At 46.1% G+C, this 25,206-nt stretch overlaps 1 protein-coding gene across 5 annotated transcripts in view; it reads left to right on the forward strand.

Annotated features, from left to right (window-relative positions):
- NIPAL3 (NIPA like domain containing 3) overlaps positions 1 to 25,206 on the forward strand; it is a 429,324-nt gene that overhangs the window by 132,735 nt on the left and 271,383 nt on the right. The window contains exon 1 of one of the 5 annotated variants that reach the window (XM_069622705.1): positions 21,258 to 21,261. The exons of the other annotated variants lie outside the window; for them this stretch is intronic. The gene's annotated coding sequence lies outside the window, so the exon portion shown is untranslated. Of the gene's footprint in view, positions 1 to 21,257; positions 21,262 to 25,206 lie in introns of those variants that run through there. 5 annotated transcript variants of the gene reach the window in all.

Consider the following 25,206-nt stretch of genomic DNA (forward strand, 5'->3'; position numbering starts at 1 on the left):
TTCCACTAGCCTGTTAGCCAAGATTGCATGATCGACCAAATCGAATGCGGCTGACCGGTCTAGGAGCATGAGCATGGAGGCTGCACCCTTATCCATTCTTTCCAAAAGTCGTGGTTTTAATTCTAGTACAGCGGTCTCTGTACCAAAGCCCTTTCGAAATCCAGATTGAAGAGGATTTAAGCTAGGATATAAATCGAGGTGTTGCGAGATTTGATAATAAGCCGCATGATCTATGATTTTGAGTAAAAAAGGTATATTCGTTATTGGCCTATAATTCAGAGGATTGTCAATGGCCATGCCTGTTTTTTCAGGATTGGCGAGACCCAGGCTTGCTTGATATTGGAAGGTACTTGGCCTTCTGAGAATGAGGCATTAACAAAGTTGCAAATAACCTTCAAGAGAGGCGTAGGGCAGGTTTTTATGATACATAATACCACAGCTATGCTCACTGGCCTACCAAATAGTGAAATGTGGGCAGGTTTTCCGAACGACCGGAACATATGCAAATTATGTCCAATTAAATTCATGATCTGTAAATGTTCTTGTTAATATTTGTGAATATGTTGGAAAATTAACAGGAGTTTACTATTCAGTGGTTCAATGAACCAAACTCTAAAACAAAAATGCATGTCCTTTCAACTAAAAATGTATTTGGCTTCACGAAAGATTGTTTTTAATGCAGAAATTAATGCATCGAATTAATTTAATCCAACTTAAAAATTACATTTTTAGACTATGCTCCTAAATCAGCTGTCACACTCTGCAGGTGCTCGACTATATGTTTACCTGAAACCACCAGACAGTAAATGTGGATGGAAGTAACTGAGCAGCAACTATGCAATTACTTCATAGAAGCAAATCCGTTTGAGAAATCACACCCCCTTCTTGTGTATGTCTCATGCCTGCATAAGCTTCGATAGTCCGTGTTGGCCACAACAAGTTTTCAGTATAACACAATTATGTACATTTAATGCACAGATATTGTTGTAATATTGAATGCTCACTTGATTTTTGCCTCTTGGACCTGAAGCCAAACCCATGATGTGGAGCATAATTTTCTGGTCTCATTCTAGTCCACACTATAGTTAAGTTGAATATCAAGTTCCATAGGAAACACGAAAATTGAATTGATATGATATGATATGATATGGTATTTGTAACGCGCCTATACACGAGTGTTTCAAGGCGCGACGAGGCAGGGAGGGGGGGAAACAAGGGTAAGACAGACAAACGATCCTACTAGGCCAGGTGTCATTCAGATCGCGCAAGTGCAATGGTAAGGGGAAAAGGAGAAGTGCAGGGGGAGGAGGAGGGGGGGAAAGTGCAATACAAGGTAAGTAGCGTAATAAAATAATAAATAATAAATAAAAGGGCCAGCTGGTGGCAAGTGCGAGGTAAGTGCAGAGCAAGTGCTGGGAAGGGGGCTGTAGGGATGCAGTAACAGTCCCGCAATGCAGGGGGAGCCAGGGAGGCAGTGCAAGTGGAGAGTGGCTGGGCCCTGGGCCGAGGTCACAGAGTGGCCCAGATGCAGGTTAAGTGCAGACTTCGAAGGGGAGTTAAGCAGGTTTAGCAGGGGAGAGGGAGAGAGAAGGCAGAAGCGAAGAGGAAGGTTTTGAGGTGCTTCCGGAACCGGAGATGGTTCTCCTCAAGTTTCAGGGAGGCAGGAAGGCTGTTCCAGAGGGAGGCCCCTGCTGCGGAGAGAGATCTGCCCCCAGCTCGTTGCTTCGAGAAGCGGCTGACCATGAGAGAGTTGGAGACGGATGAGCGAAGGGCTCGTGAAGGCAGATATTTAGGAAGAGAGAGTTGAAGGTATTGTGGCCCCAGGCCCCAGAAGGCCTTGTGGACAATGCAGAGGGTTTTGAACTTAATCCTCGCAGCCACTGGGAGCCAGTGAAGAGATTTCAGTCCTGGAGAGATACGGTCCCTGGGCTTGAGGCCAAGGACAAGTCTCGCAGTTCTGTTCTGGATAAGTTGCAGAGGGCGGAGAGTGGAGGCAGGCAGATTAAGATAGAGGCTATTACAGTAGTCCAGCCTTGAGAGAACCAGGGCTCGGGAGACAGTGAGCTTCTGGGGGAAGGAGAGGAAGGGAAGAATACCTCTGAGGAGGTGCAGCTGGTAATGTGACTTCTTAGAGACGTCGGAAATATGAGGAGAGAAGGAGAGTGTGGAGTCGAAGATGACCCCGAGGTTTTTAGCTTTGCAGGTAGTGGCAGGAAGGGGGCCAAGGGAGGCCGGCCAGAGAGCTGCAGGAAAGGAGGGAGTCGGTGTGCCGATGAGTAGAATCTCAGTCTTACTGGCGTTAAGGCAGAGGTCATTGGCGGCACACCATTCCTGGATAGCAGACAGACAGTCGGAGATGAGGGAAGGAGAGGAGGAGGCCGAGGGTAGCCTGAAAATGAGCTGGGTATCGTCCGCATAGCACTGAAAGTGGGGGCAGAGAGCGGCGATGCGGTGGGCAAGGAGTGCCAGATACTGATTGAAAAGCCAGGGAGAGAGGTTGGATCCCTGGGGGACACCACAGGTGGAGAAAAAGATGTCAGAGAGGAAGGAGCCCATTTGGACCTGGGAGGGTCGACCAGAAAGGAAAGAGGTCAGCCATGCCAGAGCCTGACCAGTGATACCCAGGTTGTCACGGAGACGGTTGAGCAGGATGGCATGGTTGACAGTGTCAAAGGCAGAGGAGAGATCGAGCAGAATGAGAACACAGGGAGTGTTGGAATCGAGGTTCAGGAGCAGGTCCTCACGGATGTTCAGGAGAGCAGTTTCCGTGCTTCTGGCCGCTCTGAAGCCGGATTGATGGTCATGAAGATTACCAACATATTCAGCATGGAGGTTAAGCTGGGAGATGGCCAATTTCTCCAGGAGCTTGCCCAGGAAGGGAGTAATGGAGATTGGGCGATAGTTGGCCGGGCAGGAGGGGTCAGAAGAGGGTTTCTTGAGGAGGGGGTGCACAAGGGAGTGCTTGAGGGGGGATGGGAAGACTCCAGAGGCGAATGAGTGGTTGCAAAAGTCAGCTAGGGCAGGAGCCAGGGAGTCGATGTGGTCCTTGATGGTTTTGGAGGAACAGGGGTGAACCTGTTTAGACGAGGTTTTCATAGATCGGACTTGTCTGGAAACCTCATCAGCAGAAAAAGGTGGAAAAGCAGAGAAGGAGGGCGGAGGGGCGGCTGCAAGAGAGCAAGAGGAAGAGCAGGGAAGAGAGGGAGGGAGGAGAGAGGAGGAGAGCGAGGACAGGATGTCCTGAGTTTTTGAGATGAAGTGCGAGGCCAGTGCAGTGCAGAGGGCCTGGGAGGGGACAGGAGAGGTAGAGACTGCAGCAGGGTTGGCCAGCTCCTTGCAGATTTTAAAGAGTTCGGCCGAGTTGTTAGATGCCTCAGAGATGCGGGCTTGGATAAGGGCTCTCTTCTTGGTGAGAACGGAGAGCCGGTATTGCCTTTGGAGCAGGCGGCAGGCCAGTTTGTCAGAGGATGAACATGAAGCACGCCATTTCCTCTCTGCCACCCTGCACTTGCGTTTTAGGGTGACGAGATCCGAGTCATACCAGGAGTTGCATTTGGCTTTGGGCTTCAGGCGGATTCTCATGACGGGGGCAAGGATATCGAGAGTATCAGATATAGAGGAGTAGAGCATGGAGAGGGCTGCGTCAGGGTGGGAGTCAGCCGAGGGGGGAGAAGGGGCTGAGAAGGTAGCAGCGAAGGCCTCAGCTGACACGCGCTTCATGGGTCGGATGACCGAGAAGGTGGGTGGCAATGAGGAGGGTGGCTTTGTCTGTGGGGTAGGGAGGGAGAGGTGGGAGGATAGGAGAAAGTGATCGCTCCAAGAGAGAGGAGTGGAGAGAGGGAGGGAGAGGGGAAGGTCAGAAGAGATCAGAGCATCAAGAGTGTGCCCTGCAGAGTGAGTAGGCCCAGACGGGAGAATAGAGAGTGAGAGAGAGTTGCAGAGTTCGTGGAAGAGACCTGAGGGGGGACAGGAGGCATCGAGGTGGATGTTGAAGTCACCGAGAAAGAGGAGTTGGGTGGTTGAGGACAGGAGTGAGGAGGAGAGGTCAGCCCACTCAGAGAGGAAGGAGGAAATTTGGCCAGGTGGCCGATAGATAGTAGCCACGGTAAGGGAATGGCTAGGAGAGAGAGAAAGTCGGCAGACAAGACATTCAAAAGAGGAGTAGGTCTGCGTAGGAGTGACAGTGGCAGGAATCCACTCAGGGAAGATAAGGGCAACACCACCCCCTGAACGGTTGGGCCTGGGCACGGAGAGGATCTTGTAGCCGTCAGGTAGGAGTGTGTCAAAGCTGGTGGCAGAGCTGGCAGTGAACCAAGTCTCATTCTCTTTCCTATAGAGAAAAAGTGCAGTGAGGCTGAAAGAGGCTGCTAACATTTCCAGGAGAGGTCTGCGGTTATTCCGTCCAATAGTTAACATTTCTGATGGAGAATGGGGAGCCCCCTTCTCCCAAAATTATAGCTATATGTGTGTCCCACAATGCATCAGAGAGTCTTTTCAGAAATGAAAGTCTCCATTTTGTTTTGTGCTTTATGCACGAGATAACCATGGTAATAACGGGTATAACCGAGGTTAGCCGAAAATAAAGAGGAAAAAAGGCCATTTGGTGGAGGAAAAGGGATGAAATGGCATCCGGCAAGAGGTGGGGAGGGGATAAGAGAACACCATGTGAAATTGGGGTGTTGAGGAGAGAGCAGGAGGGGGGGAGCTGGGGACCAAGTTCAGAACTTGAACATTTTCGCATTATCAGTGTTGTCTGGCCGGATGACCACGGTTATGATAGAAAACTAGATCAGGGAATGAAAGGGAGTCAGATGGAAGGATGAGTGTTTGGGAGCAGGGAATGGTAGAGGGTTAGGGGTAGGGAGGGAAAGCACTTGAGGGGGAATGGGGCAAGTACGGCATGAGGAGGGGGCAATTGGTTTGTTCCTGGGAAGGCAGTGAAGAGTTTGTGATTTGGCACACTTTTGACGGATAACCACGTTTCTTTGTGTGCGTTTACACACATAATAGCAGTTGTCTGTAGTACATTGATAACAGTGGTTAAGGGGAAAACGTTTTAAAAGAAATGGGACAGTTTGAAAAATGAGATTAAGACACTAAAAGGGGAATTTTGCAGCTACAGTGTGGTGGGTGGTAATGGGTGTGGCCGAAGACAATGGCTACTGGGTTACTTTAAGGCACTGGATGGTGCATTATGGAAAGTGGCCATGGCTAGTGGGCCCCAACGAAACCTATTGGGCAATGTGACGGGGGCCACAGGGGGCCACAGTGAAAGGCCTTGGCCAGTGTGCCCAAATGAAATCTAGTGGTGTGGCCACAGCCAAAGGCCGGGGTCACTAGCCATGACCGGCCCGTTTAGGAAACCTATTGGAGCAATATGTAGAGTGGCCATGGTTTAAGCTGGAGGCCGTGGTCATGGGCGAAGGCCATGGCTAGTGAGCGGAAAAGAAGGGTAGCATTTTAAAAGATACTGTGTGCATGGCCGAAGGTCGTGCTCACTGTCCTGGGCCGAAGGTCCTAGCTAGTTGGCCTGAAAGACATGTATAGTGGCCACTGCCACTTAGTGGGTCCAAAAGGAAACTGTACCTAGTGGGCAACACGTCAAGGGGCCATGGCTAATATGCCCAAAAGAAACCTAGTGAGGTGGCCATGGCCAAAGGTGGGGCCATGGCTAGTGGCCCGTAAGAAAAAACAATGGTTTAACAAAAACGCTTGAAATTTACTGAAAAAAACCTCAGTTAAGTTGCCCAAATTTAACGCAACAAAACCCTTGAAATTCAGCGGATGTGAGAAGTCGTGACCAGCTTAGCTCGGTTTTTTCCTGTTGCAAATCCTTTGAGCACGTACATATTATAAGAGAAGGGATTCACAATGGCATATAAAAACAACAGGAACGCGCCGAGATAAGCTGGTTATGACTTTGAAGGGTTTTGTTGTGTCACATCTGCGCAAATTAACTAGACCTTAACTGAGGTTTTTTGACTAAATAGATATATATATCGCCTTCTGTAGCTGGCTGACCCACCCATTCTATATCCAATTCACTTCCCATCTTTACTTCACGCTCTAGAGGCTGCTTAATACATTAGTCTATGCCAAAACCCTTTTCTAAAATATAACTTCCTTGTCTCTCAGTAAAGCTTTTCTCTTTTAGTCCTCCATTTCAAACTAATTGCTGTAATAGTAACCTCACTAGAATATGTCTCTGAGCATATGCTTTCATTAACAAATAACCCCTTTCCTATTTCTTTCTTTGTTGAACTGGGCATAATGGCGAGTTGCACTAATGTTAAAGCTGTGGCTTTTTGCTCTACTGCCAGAAGGAAAACTTTAAAATCTTTGACTTTGGATAGGTTTCAAAATGTATTGCTTATTAGCTTGAAATCCCAAAAAGTTTATTTGTGACTTCAGTGATATTTAAAATAACCAAGAAAGTGTGTGATTAAAATGTAAAATATATTTTAACATTTTGGGAGGAGAATGCGCTTACCGATTGAAAAAAGGCTGTGGCCATGTTTCATTTTGCAAGGAGACAAAGGCGTTGAATGCTACCCTAAGGGATTATCTCTACACACTTGGGAAACATGGAGTTCCTTACCCAAAAGGCTCTTTCTGAACTGTCGGTCAAAAATAGTTGTATGGCTAAGTGATGCCAGAATCAGTGTCAGTCAACTTTCTTGACCTTTCTAAAGACCAGAAATGATTCCGAAAGATTGTCAACATTTTTTTCAGTATTGTTATTAGTGAAATGTCTGGATTAGTTTTTCTGATTCTAACATATACATACCACAATTAGCCACAAATACTGCCAACATCACGCTGAAATCATGGGTTTCTATAATGATTTTCATCTCTTAACATGACCACTCTCGTCCTGGAATGATTGCTTAGTTAGATAGTTAACCTCTGGCCCCCAGACATCTGCTTTCAGCCTGAAGGCTTGGCAAGTCAGCCCCAGCCCTTCATCCTTTTGAGGACTCATTGAATACTATTGCCTTGGATAATAACCATTATTCCGAGGCTTAGAAGCAGGCGGAAGGTGCATGAATCATTACTTTGATATTATCCTCATGTCTCTAGCTTGATCATGAAATTGTAAGTTAACAAAATAAGTACCCATGACAAGTAGCAGATCTTGGACTGAATTCTGTCTGCATTCTACTCAACCATTGCATGATTGGATTGGGCAGTTGATTCACACATTACATTTGATAATATTCTTTGTATCACATGTAATGGGCTTGGCAAAGAAATCCCAACACTAGCGAGAGATGACACATAGTCCCCAATGACAATTTGTTACCTCTGTTCAATCATGCACTAGCATAACAGCATCTGTAAATTATTTGAATATTCATTATGGGACTTGCTCCACTGAATGGTCCAATCTGTTAAGCCAGAAAAACACCAGTAACTTACCTTCAGATGTTGCATATATTATTGGACAGTTCCAATAAAAGAAGCAAAATCACCTATCCTTGTCTTCTAAAGTGGATCTACAGGAACCTTGATGCAAAAGTAGACATTGAATGAAGGGCCAAAACTTCCTAAGCATCCGAAATTCACTTTGGTACTAGGTAAATGTTGTAACAATGTTATTTCTTCGCAAAATATCTAAGATCAAAGAAACAAGATCTCTAAGACAGTACTACACTCTGTTTATACTTTGGCTCTGAAACAATCAAGACCTAGATCACCTGCCTACCAACGCCTTGCCTCCACCCACCTGACACTTGAGAGCAGGTTTAGGGGCGGCAAGAACAACGGTAGGAGTAAGGAATTGCACAGCAATTGAGCTGTCAGAATAGTGCACATCGGGATGCAGATTGCCGGCTGCAGTACCGCGCTGTCCTTCAGATCGCCGGTAGCTTCTGAAGGCAGGGTGTCATGACTTTCTCCCATCTTCTGCTCCACCTGCTGATACAAAGGTCTGCTTCTGCAGTCCTTTCTTTACTTTGTGGCTTTAGAGTCCGTGTGTAGACAACGGTATGTTTGGAGTCTCTTCTTGCTTGTGCTCCATACATCAAGCGACGGATCCCTCACACAAAATGCCTCTGAATTTCCACTGCCATCTTCACCCATGTTTATGTTGATTCCTTGTTTTTGGAGTTTTTCCAGTTCCCATATCTCTAAATCAAAGTGGAGAGGACGCCTGTGTATGAATTGGGCAAATCACTGGGACAGCTGCTTGGACCCTCCATTTATTAACCAGCCCTTCACCAGGAGCATGGGTGGAAGTTCAAAATTAAAACTTTATTTTTCTGTATTGTAGTGGTCCACCTGGACTGCTAAGCCTTTCCATCATGGTTTTTGTTCTTCTGATTTTTTTTCTTTCCTATGCATGCTTGCCCCAGGACAAAGATCCATGCACTATATCTAAAAATCAAATCAAGTCAAGAACTTAATTTTATTCCCATTGAAATCCCAGGGTGTGATCCATTCATATTTTTCTTTCAACCACAGTCTTACTCATCCACATTTGTAAAGGTACTCTGCACCCCTAAATGATTGCTACATATTGTGCTTCATGCTTTAGGACCTCATATTGCAAGGGACATCAGTTAATTCTTTAAACAATTGATTGTAGAGACAGATCCTTGCATAAACTCTGTTAAAGGGCCCTACAAACTGTTTGATCATACTGGCAGTCTCCATTGCACCCTTTTGTAATCAGTTCTTAGAAAAGGTGTCCACTGTTGCATGCAAACATTTTTGAGATGGCAGTGTGTTGTAAGAGACTCCACTCTATATATTATCCTGGACCCACTGACAACATTGCCTAATTGAAACCACCAGCAGACTGTCAGGCTCTGTGGTGAATTCACAGAACTCCATTTGCTTGCATCAATTGCGTTCTCCTGCTACATAGGTGGAGAGACATGGACATGGAGTGAATGAGCGGTGGCTATGAGTGAAGACAAGACACAAAGCTCCCCGTGGTCTGCAGTGTGCTGGCACTTTCAGACTCGCTGCGCGCCGCAATGGCACAAGGGGAAGGGTATGATGGTCTGGGATCTGAAACAACATGGAGAGTAGGTGAGCATTCTTCCTGCTGGATGGTTGTAGTATCCAGAGCCACTGCAGCTTGCCTGCCAGCCTCTGCAGTTTAGTGCTATAAGCTATCCCTTCTTGTAATCTTTATTGTGCTTTGTCTCCACAAGCTCCCTGCTGTTTATCTTGGAAACCGGTTATACTTGGCACACATGCCTTCTAAGCATGTTTCTGGAAGCCAGGACTGATGCCTTTTTTGGCTACATACCATCTGCAGCTGGGGAGACTTGCAGCTGGGGAGACTTGCCGCTGTGTACGCTGGTTTACCTTTTGGCGATTCCTCAGTACACAGGCTCTTTACAATCTGCAGAGGCCAAGACCTCCCACAGCCTCCACCTCGCATCCATCCACCCTGCATTCCATCCACCCTCCTTAATGTAGACACCATCCCCACCCCACCCCCATCTATAATTTCAGTTCAATTCTATGTTAAAAATCCCATTCTATAAAGGGAGGGATAAGGGGCCAGGAATGGACAGCAGAAGCATGCCTTCTTGGGATTTACAATACCCCAGGAGGGATAGAGCAGTGAGAAGAATGATGGACCTCGCTTGGGTACTGGCCAAAAGGAGAATAGCGATGACATTGAAGACCAGAAAGGGGCTGAACGTAGAGACAAGGTGGAACGATTTGAAAAGGTGGACCATGGCAGAGACAGCAGTATGGTACAAAGCCCTCCAAACAGGCAGAAGAAAAAGCTCTGGGAACATAATAACATGTAAAGCACTCATAGAAGATCTGTTCACCTCACCAGATGACAAACCTCCCTGAAAACCAGGACCCCCAGATTAACCCTCACTAGAGACCAATGATGGACACGAATGAATATAGTCATGTACTACTCACCTGAACTGAGGTCCCAATGACCCGAATGGTTTAGACCCTTGTAATGTTATATAACGTGTTTACAGTTACAGTTCGTATTGGGGCTAGGGGGGGGAGTTAGAGTAGGAGAGGGAATTAAGAGACGACTGTATGCAAAAATGTTGGATATGGAAAATGCAAATAACTTGTTGCAACATGAAAAATACCTAATACAGTTTTTTTTAAAGTGCCATGCTATGGGAGTCACTGTAAAATGGTTCTATGTTTTGGTACGCTACCATATAGAAGTCAGTTGCAGCGATTGACACCAAACTTGGGTCCATGAGCCCTTAAATGTATTCCACTGAACAGCTGAAGGGCGAATGGCCTGAAAGAAACACAAACTACCCATTGCAAGTTTTAGAAGTGCACAGTCTCCTCAATCGTGGGCCTTTATGACTAAATCTAGTGACTAATGTTACGAGAGTGTTCAATTAACAATTCTTAGCATGTCAGCCCCCATTTAGGGTGAGAGTCTGTTGGATTTGGTTATGACTCACCAGAGTCCTGAATAAACCCCCGCCCTCCCGGGACGACAGGCAATCCAGATCAAATAAATTGTTTTTAGCTCATCATGAGCAATACATTAACCTCATTAATAGTGTACAGATTGTGGATTATTATGTAGAACAACTGGCTGTGTGCTGCAATTTTGGAGTATTTAAAAATGTACTCACAGGCACACCTATGCAACCTCTACTCAGTATTTACAAAGGACTATGATGCTAAGCGATGGAACTAGTAAAACGAATGGTTGTCTTAACTTAATCTGAATTCACTAAATTAGGACTGGTTTCTTGGTACTATAACCCATAACAACTTGTTATAAGACCCAAAAAAGAAACTCAAAGAATTGTCCTTATAAATCATGATGCTACTAGGGATATAAATGAAATGGTTAAATTATCACTGAGGAAGTCGCTAAAAATGCAATAGATCATCCGGTAGGGGGGGGAATATTTGTCATTTAGTGGGGACCATAAAGCAACTTGTTCTGCCTTGTTAAACTATGATCATGGAAGTTGTGCTCCTGGGGTTAGATGAGTGAAGCTAGGTAGTTTTCGTTAGACGCTCTGAGGCCGAGGTAAGAATTATACGATTTATATCTACCTCTATAAATGCCATCCAAGGGGTTGTTTGCACCAGGCTGGGATTGCCCTTTAATGCTTTTGATGGCTTTTGCGGTTCCAAGCGATGTTTTTGCAATCTATGTGTCTTATCCTTCCGTGAATGTTTGTGAATTACACCATCACAGTGCTGCTTTTCGTGAAGCATGTTTTTTTACTTTATTTTATTTTTCCTTTCAGCATTAAGATTCAAGCATGATTATTTAAGCACTAGTTTGAGTCAACTGTAAGGCTTTTGCTTGGTGCTGACAGCTTCGCATAGAGAGCAGTTCAGAGCTAGTTTTTCATGGCATAGTCGTGAATACTTGCCTGTTTGTTTGTCGGAGGTCCAAATGGGGCTAGAGGGCTTTGCGGCAGAGGATGAGATTTCGAGCGCAAGGTGTATAAGGGCTGCTTTTGTGTGATACTCTGGGAGGGAATGGTGGATTGATCAGGCTACCTGGAGGTGAGCGCTGTGGGGGCATTGACACAAACAGAGGGTGGGGGATGCCATGGCTTGGACACAAATGGATAGAGGGCAGCTGTTGTGAAGCTGGAACATTTATTTTGTAGGGCTTCGATTTAGGGACCAACATTTACACATAGTTGAGGTAGCACTTGTTGCCAGGGAAGCCTGTTAAGTCTTACAGAAGAGGTAATTCGACCATGGGTTTGATGTCTTTGTTGGGGGATGGTGGGTCAGGTTGCGTTGAGGGCAGCGACCAGCAATCTGGGGACCATGCAACCTCAGTCATGTTGGTGGGTTTCATGGTGCTTGTAGTTAATGGAGGGCGATGGGAGCCCTCCTTTTGGTGGTGCTGATTGGCAGGGCTGCAGCACCTGCCTATGCAGCTTTTGTGAGGAGCCACTGCATTGCCACTTTTAATGGCGGGCAATCAGCAGATGGGGTATCCCTTTGGAGGAGCATTCCAGTGGACAAAGGGTGCATCTGGGGACTTGTAGGAACCTACCCTGTTGGCTTTGTTTTTTGGGCATTTATACACCCCATCTCCAGTTTTTTCTGGAACTTGTTTTAGGCCTACTATCCTGGGCTACAATCCAGCTTAAATTGCACCTACTGCTTTTGGCTGTTTTTTGGGGAAGGTGGTGAGATGCACGCTGCCAGTCCGGACCTGTACTCTGAGCTGGCAGTTCTCACCGAATAAGCTGCAGGGCTTCATGTAAGCAGTGGACCTATTTTAGACCATGCTGCATGTACTTGAGCAAACAAGTGCCTTTTAGTGGATTAGAGGGTGTTGTCTCCCTTTTATTTGCCTGACATTTTGGTCTCAATTTGTGCCACTGCAGTAATGCAATGGAAATGGGGGTGGTCACAAACTGGCGAGGTCACACTTTGCACCATTTTGCTGACAGAGCAAACACTCATTATACAGCCTTTGATGCCAGCTGCACTCTGCCATGCTCGTTAGTGTTACCAGCGAAAACAGCATAGCGTAATACATTTCTTCAAGTGAACATACTTCCTAAAGCTTCCCACCAACTTCGAGGCACGCGAGAATCCTTGTAATGCGATGACTTCCTCCAGCCAAAACCGCCTTTCAGTAGGAATATGTCAAAAGGGATATACCTCAGAAGTGTGGACAGTGAAGGCGAGCATTCTTTCATGTTGGGGAACACGCTTTTCTAACTGACATGAGCAGTTCAGTCTATCATCTTGCATCATGCAAGCTAAAGACAGTGGTTTAAACATGGCAAGTGGCAAACTGAATATAATGGTGTAAAGTGACATATGGCAGAGGCATTCAAAGTGAGTACACCTAGTTACCTAATTTTCCTCTACCGTCCCCTCCCATGAGACCTTCTCGCCAGTCTCGTTAAACTTCTCTCGAATGGAGCACACCTCACATCTAGGCATATCTTAGCAAATAGTGTCTTTAGTAAATTGACAATACGTTACTTGGACGGTTTGGGAAGCATCAGAACAAGAACTGATTACTTGCTTACTGAGGCATTTACAGACCATTGATCGACAGGACAAGCATAAGATGACTACTACGGCTAAGATCTGACCAATTGACGCCCCTAATTGTCTTACTAACCCTACAATCCAGGACCCAAAAGACAAGGTGGTCTCAGTCCTAATGTGTAGAAGGGTTATGGTATTTCAAATGTGAGTGATGTCGGTGATATTGCTTGTGCAATTTTGTATGAAAGTGCATCACTCGCTTTTTACGACTGCACAGACGCCCCTTTTGAGGCTAGAATGATATCCAGAGCCATTCGGTTCTGGAGTACCATGGTACGGTTGGCCAACTGTTCGCAGGCCAGCAAGGACAATGATGCAGCATTGGCATTGGCAATGTCTGCGATTGTGGAGTCAGTTGGTGGCGTGTTTATCTTGACCCCAAGGACTGGTATCAGATATCCCGCACCTGCAACAAAGGATTCCCAATCCGTGCTCCTCTTGGAAAGGGCGGAACATGAAGCATAGAGGAGTGTCGCACTGCATGCAGGATATATCCCATGTAACAGCTCCCTCCCCAATCGATGGGCAACCATGGATGAGCTTTATCCCCACAGATGAAGTAAGTTCCGGAGTAAGTGGAGTACCCGGATTGGGAGAATGAAAATCCAAAGTGAAAGGCAAAAGTGACATCACTAAGCGAAGTTAGAGCCAGTAACTTGACCAGTCACCGCTTTCTTCAAAAATGGCTGGTTGCATTGTGAGATTCAAGCGGGTCAGACTCTGTAGATGGTGAGTTGGTAGTGAAAATATGGATCGAGGTAGTTCCCTCAGGTGCTGACGCTTCCTGCTGAGGGAGCTTTAGCAATGGCTCTCTCAGGGCCCTTACGATGGTGAAAAGACTCAGCAGTTGATGATTTCATTTCGTCTCAGCACGTGAATTTATTGGCTGATTGAGGGTTGGACCCTAGCTTTGCTCCAGAAACACAGGGTCACTCTGACACCAGGTGGTGTTGATGGTCAAGCCAGAACTGATAGTGTCCAAGGAAAATCGGTGGATTTGATGGTGAGGTCATTGGCTGGAGAGAGTGACGTGTGGATCCAGGCTGGGATTCCGTGGCACTTGACCGCAGAGTTCGTAGTGAGAAAAAGCTGGAACGGCCCATGCCCCCTCAGCTGAAGCACTACCTTCCGCTGATGGATCTTCACCAGGACCCAGTGTCCTGGTTGCAGAGGGTGATTCCCATTTGGAGAAGGGATTCTATCACAGGACGAATGCCTTCTGCCGCCCGTCGGGACATTTGGTGGCATTTCGTGTGATCTTAACTCGTTCCCCGTTTACCATGCACTCCGTATCATTGGTAAACCTGGTCCAACATGCCTCGTCACGGACATGAGGTGTCGATCCAGTCTACAGTCTTATTGTAACACTGCCAGCACCTGGTGCTCTCTATGCATTGGATATCCAAATGCGCCCCATTGGGAAAACATTGAATGCTGTAACTCCATGTACACTACAAATCTAACCCAAACAAATTCACAGGAGAACAGGGGCTCCCCAAAAATGTCTCCTGTACGTAAATAGGGCCTATCGTGACTATCAGAGGGGTGGACCCTGGGTGAGGTATCGGCGTACCTCCTATGTGGATGGCATCTACTACTACCTCGTCTGAGTGTGGTGTCAGGGAAAACTTGCATGCTGTCAGGGTGGAGTGTGATACCCCTGTATCCACTGAACATGAACCTCTTTGACCAGCAACTTTGCATTCAAGATGAGGGGCAACAGAATCAATCGGTCTAAGCGGTGCAATAAGCTCAGGGACCACTTGGCAATCCTTTACATTGGCCATAAGTAATGACTGTGAATGCGGACCTCATGCCGTCGCACCTTGGACGGTCGCCTGTCCACCTCGACCGTCGTACTGAGGCCGATTTGGGTACTTGGCTTTCCAGTGCCCAAACTCCTTGCGGTAGTTGTACTGATGACTGTTTGCGTTTGAATAGTATCTTTTGCCGGGTTACTCTGTCTGGAACGATTACAGCACTCCTCTTCCCTGATACCGCCTCTATGCTGGAGGGCAGAACCTCTCACCCCCTTCACTGAGAGGGCTGAACGCTCTGTATTTGTAGTGCCATACGCTTGATTTACGTTGTTTCTTTTTCTCGATTTTTTTCATGGAAATGCTCTGCTGCCAGCAAAGCCTCGACCAACCCCTTTCCTTCCCATAATTACGGCTTTACTCTCTTCTTCAACCTTGGGTTGCAACCCCATAACAAACTGTGCACTACACCCTGCGGTGCTGTAAGCGTGGCATCCATAATCCCAGAATGTTGTTCAAAACATAATTTTAGACGTTTGAGGTACTCCGCAGGGTGTTCTCCCTTGCCCTGTTTTCACAAATTTATTTTAGCCCAATTAGTCTTTCGAGGACAAATTTCAAGAACCTATTTGTAGCAATCTATCAGGGTACGTTTTTAAATACCCTGCCATGGCTGGTTCTTCGGTTTGCCAATTTGCGCGCACCTTAAGTAAAGCAAATGTGTCCAGGGTCAACACTGCTCGCAACAACTGATTTAAATTCACACAAATGGGTGGTAGCAGTCTATTATGACTTTGGGTTACTCTTATCTTGGGGAATCTCGGGACCATAAAAAGTAAATCAGTGGTGCTCCATGGGCCATGCACTGTGACTAGGGTGTTCACACCCCCCCGCCCCCCTCCCGGGAGTTATCCGAGTGGTTTACGCCAGTACTGGTATTTATTGTTGAGTTCAGGAAACCTTCAAACGTGCTTGAGACCAGTGGAAACATTTTAGAAATCTGAGCTTGTGTTTCAGGAGTGAACGGGCCACCCATCTGCGGTTTGGGTGTGGAATGGTGGTAGGTTGGTGCTTGAAAGAAATCGGGCCTGTCGGCTCGCTAGTTGGGCGTGTCCAAAATATTTTTGGAGCTTTCTTTCAGTGGGGGCTCCCCTTGGAGAACGGGATATACTCGATTGGACCCAGAATTTCTGGGTCTGGGTTTGCACACTCATTTCTCATGGAATATACTTGCTATAGGAGCTTTATTGGAGATTCTTTTAGTGCTGGGCTCTTAGATCTGGTCAGTCTCTTAGTTGATTGGGTATACCGTTCGAGATAGCTGTCCCACTGGCGTTGGTGTACACATGATCATTTTTCTCCAATGCCGTTAGTAAATTTGTTTTGTCGAGATCGAATGTGCCTTCCTGGGGAAAGTATCTAGGTGAGACTGTGTATGTTCATGTCATTGTTCCAGGTACTTGCATGCACTTGGTGAGTCGTGAGTAAACATGAAGTGTTGCTGGACCTTTAGGAGGAAGTGGCACTTGTCTAGATTGCCCTGAAACCATTCTCACAAGGGGTAGAGTGAGTAATACAGGGTGTGGCTTATTTTGGATCGAGGTCCATTCCTAACCCCATTTATCCCCCGGGATGCTATCGAGACCTGTGGCTGGCAATGTGGGTATGGCTCATTGATTTAACCGCTCTGCCATGTCTGTTTGGTGGCACTGGCATCTCTCCTGAGCCCTGTTCCTCCCGCAGTACAGAAATTTCAGAGACACCTGCAGGTGTTGGTCAGTTTCAGATGGCTGCTGTTTCACAGCCTATATCCCCCTTAATTCTGCACACAGTGCAGAGAAGTATTCAGTTCTTCATAGACGTGGGTAGGTATGGGTCAGAGACAATACACATAATCAGTGGAAACATAACCTGTTACGTTACAGCTTCAGTACTAGGATAGAACAGAGTGTGAAATATAAATCCGGGTCTTAACTTGCATTGCACATAGAAGGTTTCAAGTGACAATAAGCCTCATTACGACCCTGCCGGTCTGGAAAGAACTGTGATGGTAAAACCGCTGCCACCGTTCTTTCCGGACCAGCTGATTAAGAGTCCTGCAGGCGGGAGGTGTCGCTCCCGCCAGGTCTGACCTGGCGGGTTTAACACCACCCGCCTGCAGGCGGACATGGAAACACTGGCTCTGTCATAGAGGGAACCAGTGTTTCCATTGTCCCCATCGGCGTGGGGTCCTTTTGTGCTCCATGGGAATGGGGACTTACACAATTCCGCCTCCAGAATTCCCGGGTCACCGGGGTCGTAATGCCCCAGTGATTCCAGGAATCACGGAGGCGGAATGGTAATACGGGTCGGGCGGTAACCTGCCCGTTTTTTCCGGCTCGGTTATCGCCGGACTCGTACTGAGGCCCAATGTACGGGTTGAGAAAAGACAATCACAGGGCTCTTATCCAAAATGTTTTCTTTGCATTCATACAGAACACATTTATCCTTGTCCTTACTCGGTCCAGCACTACTCTGACCAGCATCGCGGTCTCATGTTTTCTTAAGTCAGTAGGGAGCATGAATGCGCTGCTTTAACACGCAAGTGACCAACTTCTTTACTTTTTTTTTTAACTTCAGATAACCAGTTTTGTTAGGCAGGGTACTTTCCCTCCTATTACTCTAGACAGATTATACACTTCGACTCTGAGATATTTGTCCTGTTTCAGACAACACAGTACATTGATACAGTTACCTTTGTTCACTAGCCCATGATTTTCCGATCAGCTCTTCCTTCCGTGTCTGCACTGTCCGCCCTCTCCATGTCTACGGGGGCTCAGGGCAGCTCCCCGTATCCCACCAGATCACCACGAAGTGTGCCTGGACAACCCCAGGTCTGACAGCAGAGCAGTGGGAATCCCATGTCTTAAGGTGCCAGATTGTGGTGGAAGAAAAGACCACTCGCAGTTCCAGTGCATTGATGAACACTTTATTAGTAAAACAGTAGCAGACACATAACCAATGACAACACAAGACTTCGATGCAAGTGCACCCCCTCGTTTCTCTTTTCCAGTCTCTTATACTCACACAAATACATGAGTTCCAATGGCAAGGGGGGGGGGGGGTGGTCACAACCTGGCAAGGCCACACCTTGCAACATTTTGCTGACAGAGAACAAACCCTAAATATACAGCCTTTGATGCCAGCTGCCCTCTGCCATGCTCGTTCTTGTTATCAGCGATGACAGCACAGTGTAATACATTTCTCCAAGGTGAATATACTCCTTAAAGCTTTGTACCTGTTTTGTGGCATGCAAGAGTCCTTGTAATATGACTTCCGCCAGCCAAAGCCACCTTTCAGTAGGAAAGCAAGACCAGAAAACATGCTTGGCTATGCCAAAAGGGGGTATACGTTAGAAGCATGAAAAGTAAAGGTGAGCATTCTTTCGCGGTGGGCAAAGCGCTTTTGTAACTGTGACAAAAGCAGTGCAGTCTACCATCTCACCTCATGCAAGCTAGACTCAGTGGTTCAAACATGGCAAGTGGCAAACAAAATAATAATGGTATACAGTAACATTTGACTGGGGGATACAAAATGAGTATGCCTCGTTACTTAATTGTTCCTCCACAGTGCCTAGACATACTGAGGGGGCAAGAGGGAGGTATTCTGTGCTCTGGGTGAATGTATTTTTACAGGTACTTTAAACACCTCTGTTGCTCCGCTAGCAGTTGTTTTACTGCTCTGAAGGTGTAACTAACACATAAAAGCAGTGGCACTAATTTTAAGCGGGATTGACTGGTTTACATTGGTGTTGCCTTATGGTGCATCTGATTTCAGTGGACTGCATGGGGGTATGGGTGGGGGGGTGTGGACGGGCTTGATCCAAAGAAGATGCTTGTTTTGAGAAAGCAAGGGTACTTTAGCATCCCTCAAAGATGTTTGTTTTACGAGTCTCACCATTTTGTTCTTCCCTTCACCAGAAAAGTCTATAATTTAATGTGTATGCCAATAAGCCACATTTATCAATACTGGTACTTTATCATTATTTTCCTTAATGTATATATTGTATGTTTATTTTGTTATTTTTGTTTGGTAAAAGAAACACATTTATTTGAATGTATTATTAAAATGAAATGGTGTTTTTCAGTTTACAAATGAAACTTTTACACTATTTTAACAAATACAACAACTTAACAATCACCTTAATTTATACAGAAGAAAATACCATTGCACAAATAAAATCACTCATAACATTCTTAAATACACCAAAATAATCAAATCTGTACATCATTCATCATATGATAACTCTCTACTAAAAATATGATTTTAGGCTTCCCAAATCATGTACTGGTCATGTTCTCCCTGTTGCACTAACCTATTAAGCTCTGATAAAAGGTTAACATAAGCCTACCCCATAATAAGATAGAGCCTCGGTAATTGAAAGAAAAAAACAGGCCCAAATGTATGATCATTTCCCTCATTAGCACTGGACATTCCATTACCAAATGAAAGAGAGACTCTGACGGACCCTCCCCACACAAGCGACAACCTCTAAGTTCACTCAATTGACCTATTTGTGGGCCAATAACCTCAAGCGTTGGAAGACAATTAAGACAGAAATAGAAGTACCAGTCTCTATGTTTCTGCGACAGAAATGTCAGTAAGTAGGGCCTAAGCCTGTCTACAGGATGAGGGAAATAATTTTTTTCTTTAAACGGTTTTAACCTTTCCATATTCTCAAATTCCATCCTCTTGTCCCAACGCTTGATTTTCATTTTCCTGACATATTCTGATGTTGATTCATCAAGATCAATAGTTTGTTGAAAGACTGCACATCTCTTATGGAAATGTGTGAGAAATAAACTTCTTGGTTAAACACTCAAACAAATAAAAGCCCAATTTCGGCTGGGCTAATTTTGTTAAGTAAGACAGGTTCTTTTTTATATGTTACGCTCACCAAGAGGTCACGCTCAGTGCTAGTCTAATCATGCTAATTGGAATTGAATTGGGAAGACCAAGCACTGACTTCCAAATCTTCCCTCCCAAACAGTCCAAGAATTTCCTGTTTTTAAAGGCTGTCCATTCACAGCCATACAATATTGTTACAGTAACTTTTAAGTTCTAAAACTCTATTAACGGGGCTGAGGAATAAGCAAATAATTTAAGTTTTAACACTTTAATTAGTGAGATGCATGATCACTTTTTTCCCTTCATTGACCCTTTTTAAATTTTAAGTTGGGCTTTTGTAGATATAGTATAGCCCAAATAGCCTATTGAGTTTACCCTTGTAATGGGAGTCTTATTCAATCTCCAGACATACGATTTATTTGTTACCTAGTTGTGGCCACCGTTGCATAGGATTTCTTGGACTTGATAGTCACACGATTCTTTCCCAAATAGTTTTTCACTCCATCTTGGAGCCATTGAAGTCCCGTCGGGGTGTCATATATCACTACAAAACCATCAGCGTAAGCTATTATATTCACAGTGAGATCCGTCCATTTGGGAGCACAACCCATGCAAGATTTACTCTAATTCAATGAGGGTGGTGGGGGCTAAGACGCATCCCAGACGGCTCCTTTGGTTGCTGGTATGTCTCTAGATAACCCTCTCAGAGTATTCAATCTAACTTTCATGGAGTTTGCGGTATATAGTAGTTGAATCATGCGAAGGAGTCCCAAGTTGATGCCCCACTTGATTAGTTTCTCCCAAAGATTACTGATGTTGATGTTATGAAAAGAATCTGATAAATCAATCACAGCCACATATAAAGATTGCCCCCAAAGTTTCCCTATATCAGACATGCTTGTGCACAGGGCTAGTTCACTCATTAAAGTCCCAACTCCCTTTCTGAACCCTGTTTGTAGTGGACTAAGTCGTCTGCTAGACTCAACCCACCGAGTTAGATCTTTTGAAACAAATTTGGCAAAAATTTTGGACGCAGAGTCAATCAAGGGGACTGGGCGACAGCTGGATTGATCTCCTCTATCGCATCTTTTAAATATAGGGACTAGTAGAGCTTTCTGTTAAGAACTGGGACAATATTCTCCCAGAGCAATGTGCTTGAAAAAATTGAATACAATCTTCCCATAGTGCAGGATCACCTTTGTATATTCTGTTGGGCACTCCATCTGGGCCCGCTGGCTCAAGTTATTACATTTTTCGATTATCAGGTCAATGTACGATCTATCAAATGATAGCGTGCAACTAGGCCTGACAGTGTTATTTTCAAGAACTAAACGTTGATCCATAGGTGCTCGAAATGTACCTGTAAAATAAGTTACCCAAACTTCCTCCGACACACAACACGTCTGCCTTCTTGCTTGAGAATTACTGGAATCATTCAAAAATCGCCAGATTGAACAGGTATCTTTAGTTACCAGTTTCTTAAATGAGAGTTGGTTATTGTTTATATATTGATAAATCCTATAGGACTTAAGCCATCTCTGATGAGCATGCCCCACAGTTTGTTTCCCTTTTGTAATGTCGACTGTGTTTAATCATGCTGAATTTTTTAGTCAGCCATTTGATAGTTATCCGCAGCTCACCTTTTTCTCATACATTTTTTTATCAAACTGATTGCTGTGGTCCGAGAGAAAGGGAGTACCAAGTGGCTTCATCTGTTTAATAGAGGAAGTTCCCAATTTAGACAATAAGAGAGAGAATCTTTAGGACAAGCAACGTTCTCCCTTCTTTCATCATCTAGAGTTTCCCACCATCTTGTCAATATACAGTTAGCTTTGCCAGTGCTACCAAGTTTCAAAATTGAATTATGTTTCCCATTACCACCAGATGTTGTGAGCACCCCGTTTCGACTAACTTAGCACCTGCCATGCTAAGTGTTAAATGTAGCATTGCATGATCGCTCTGATGATTTTTATTATCTAAAACATGTAAACTGGCCCAATATTTATATTCTTGGTGAACAAATAGTCAATTGTAGATGCAGCTACCGATTTATTCCAAGTCAAAACATTTTCACATTGATCATCGAATAACAGATTAATTTGTAAGAAACCCCATCTCAAAGAGGTCGACCATAATAAGTCATATCCACTCCTTTTCTCATGCCACCAGATAATGGAACAGAAGTGACATTGCCCTCTCCAAAGAGGCCCAGGTTGACATTGTTCAAATTACATTCACAATTAAAGTCTCCACCTATGATAATAGGACTCTCAATGTAGCGCTTGCCACTTTTCAGACTCTTGTCCATTTCATCAAGTAATGATTCTATATATGATTGGATGGAGTTGAAATACATATTTAGTAACAGAATTTCTGAGGCTTGTGGAATCTGCTTAGATCATATGCTGTGCATAGGCCGACATCTAGTGGAAGCTGCGGAGTATTACAGTTTGTTTTTCGAAACTCGAAAATGGGCGTCGACACAGGGCGTGCCAGTAATACTATCCCTAGTGTGACGTCCCCTGTACCTATGATCCCTCACGCGTCTAGGACCCTCAGATTGTTTTTTTCTGCCATACTGGTCGAAAGCATTTTGCGGAGTTCCTGGCCTAAGCCATCATTTTGCAAAATATTGATAATTTTACCCCTTTCTCCACCCCAACGTCGAGATACCGAATTTCTACACTCGACGCCGGATCGGAGAGGATTTCGACCGTCGACTGCACGACGGATTTGGGCCTCGAGGCTTCCGTCTCGGCCCGGGCCTGGGCCGCTGGCCTTGGCCCTGAAAGTAGGGAGAGTGGGGGGTGGTCATACTCTACACTCTTGTGATATATAGATACACTTATATATTCCTACATTTACCAGCCCGCTGCCTCAAGGTGCGTATGGAGGGTACCCCTTTCCAATTCTGCCCCAAGTGCAATCGCAAATACCCTTGGGTCGACAGGCACGCCACGTGCAACCTCTGCTTGCCGAGGGACTACCCCGAGGCAAATTGCAGAGCCTGTAGTAGGTTTAAACCTAAAACACTTAAGGACCGTTCAATCAAGCGTTGGGCCCACCACGCCAGGCGTCAAGAGGCCATGGCAGCGGAGGGCACCTTCAGCGATGGCAGCGACGCCGTACTTTCGGACGGCGAGGGCTTTATGGCGTCGAAAGACAGCCGAGCGCAAGTCCCCGACCTCGGAAGGTCGACCAACAGGCCGGCTATGGGGAACACCCCCGGCGACACGAGCGCTTCCCATGACACTTTCAAAAAGCACATAAAGTCCAACCGAGACTCGACGCGCACGTCGAGTTCTCGGAAAGAGGCACGTAGAGAACGGTCCGAATCGGCGTCCTCTGGGCGCTCTCGATCTAGATCGCCGCACGACGCCAGGCAAACATCCACTATTGCCAAGAGTGCCTCGCTCCCTAAGGTCACGGAAGCTCGATCGTCAGAAGACGAAGCCGACTTCCACCCTCAGGCCGCACTCCAAGAGTCGGAGCTCGCATACCGAATTACTACAGATCCCGAACCCCTACCTCCACGCTCGAAGGATAGGGTCAAGACCCCCGAACCTCGACGCCAGGCGCCGAAAAGCTCAGAGGGCCCTAAAACACACGGGAAACACTCCTCCAGTCACGGGGAGGGAGGGAAACCGCAAAGGAAGCAGTCTCTACCCACTTCCAAGCCCGTAGAACACTCCACTCCTCAAAAACAGAAAGACAAGTCCAGGTCTTCTGATAACACCAAAACCCCTGCACAGGCTACCAAGTCTAGTCAGGATAAATTTGAAAAACTCCCAGAAAGGGTCATTCCCAGTTCCAGAGAATGGACCAGTGTTGACATAGATAGGGTAATGTCAAGAATGTCATCTTTGGCAGATTTTTATGCAAAAAACCCAGAGCACTTTCTTGCTTATACTCCCGACGGGTCAGCACCCTCTGGCTCTAAGGATCCTATACCTCCAAGTACACAGTCCCACTTTGAGACACCAACAGGGTCTTCAGACCCCTTCTACGTCCAGCCCTACTCTCATTACCAGGGAGAGACATCCTTTGTTGAGGATCCAGATTTGGGCATGGTGGAGGAACACACTGGGACAGGCTACTATGGGGATGATGAGGATCAAGATGAGGAGGAGGAAGACCCCTACAGGGTAGACTCACCAGTAGAAAGAGAGGCCCCGGTTACCGACTCCCCTGTCGACAACCAGCCACTCCTGAATGAAGTGCTGTCTCGAGCAGCCGAACATTTCCACATTGACACCCAGGGTGCCCACGAGGAAAGAGACTTTGCAGTAGAGTTAGTGGTGGGGGAAAAGGCCTGTTGCTCAGGCCATCCCTATCCTAAAATCTATTCAAAGAAGAATAGACCCGTCACTCCTCAATCCTAACCTCACCAGAGCAGTGAACCCTAGGATTGAAAAACTTTTCAAGGCGGCCCAATCAGACCCACTATATATAAGGGGGCATCTGAAGCCGGACTGCCTGGTTGTTACTAACACCCGTAAGAGGGCTTGAACACCCTTATCATCGTCCGAGGCTCCACCCCACAAGGAGAGCAAAAAACTGTACGGGTTAGGCAGGAAAGTGGCCTCCACTTCCGCCTACCAGGCAAGGATTGCCAACTGCACCACCCTGTTGGCCAGCTACAACTGCCATCAGTGGGAAGAGGTCGCGGCACTCATAGACTCCGCACCAGAACCCTTAAAGAGCCAATTGGCACGAGTTTCAGCGGAGGGAAGAGCCGTGTCCGGTTGCATTTTAAAGGCAACCTTTGATGCCGCGGATAACGCCGGCAGATTAATAGCAGAAGGAACTGTTATTAAGAGACACGCTTGGCTACGCCAGTCTGGTTTCAAGGCTGAAACACAAGCGTCATTATTGGACAAACCAGTGGAGCCGGATCTGTTGTTTGGTAAGGCGGTCGAGGACGCACTAAAGAATGCTAAGGACGAGTATGAAACACTCAAATCTCTAGGCCAGCTAACCACTAAACCCCCGAATCAGAGAGGGAATGGCAATTTTCGTTGCCCACGCGGCCAAAATTCCCAAGAGAGGTTCTAACTATTCCCAGGGGCAGGATACACAGTGGAACAATAATAACCAGCAGTCTACCCAGGGTTACGGCAGGGGTAATAAGAGAGGACGTGGTAGAGGTATAGGCAGCCCCAATAAAGGAGGCGGCACGCCTCCACCGAAACAGTGACGCTCAGTTCAGGGTCCCTTCTCACGCAACCCCAGTAGGGGGACGCATTTCCAACTTCACCCAAGCTTGGTAAGGGATCACATCAGACAGATGGGTGCTGTTAACAGTATCCGCGGGGTACTGTATAGAACTACTAGAGCGTCCCCGAGACCATCCTCCACGACAAAAAATACATTCTTTGGAACACCAGAAGATCCTCCTAGAAGTGATCGTTAATCTGCTAGCAAAGGACGCGATAGAATTCGTCCCGGGACACCAGGTAAACAAGGGTATTTATTCAACTTACTTCCTTGTGCCAAAAAAAAGATTTGACAATGCGCTCAGTATTGGACTTACGGCCTGCCAACAAGTATGTCA

This window comes from Ambystoma mexicanum, chromosome 11, assembly GCF_040938575.1.
Source record: "Ambystoma mexicanum isolate Mex_15411 chromosome 11, UKY_AmexF1_1, whole genome shotgun sequence".
NCBI classification, from domain to species: Eukaryota; Metazoa; Chordata; class Amphibia; order Caudata; family Ambystomatidae; genus Ambystoma; species Ambystoma mexicanum.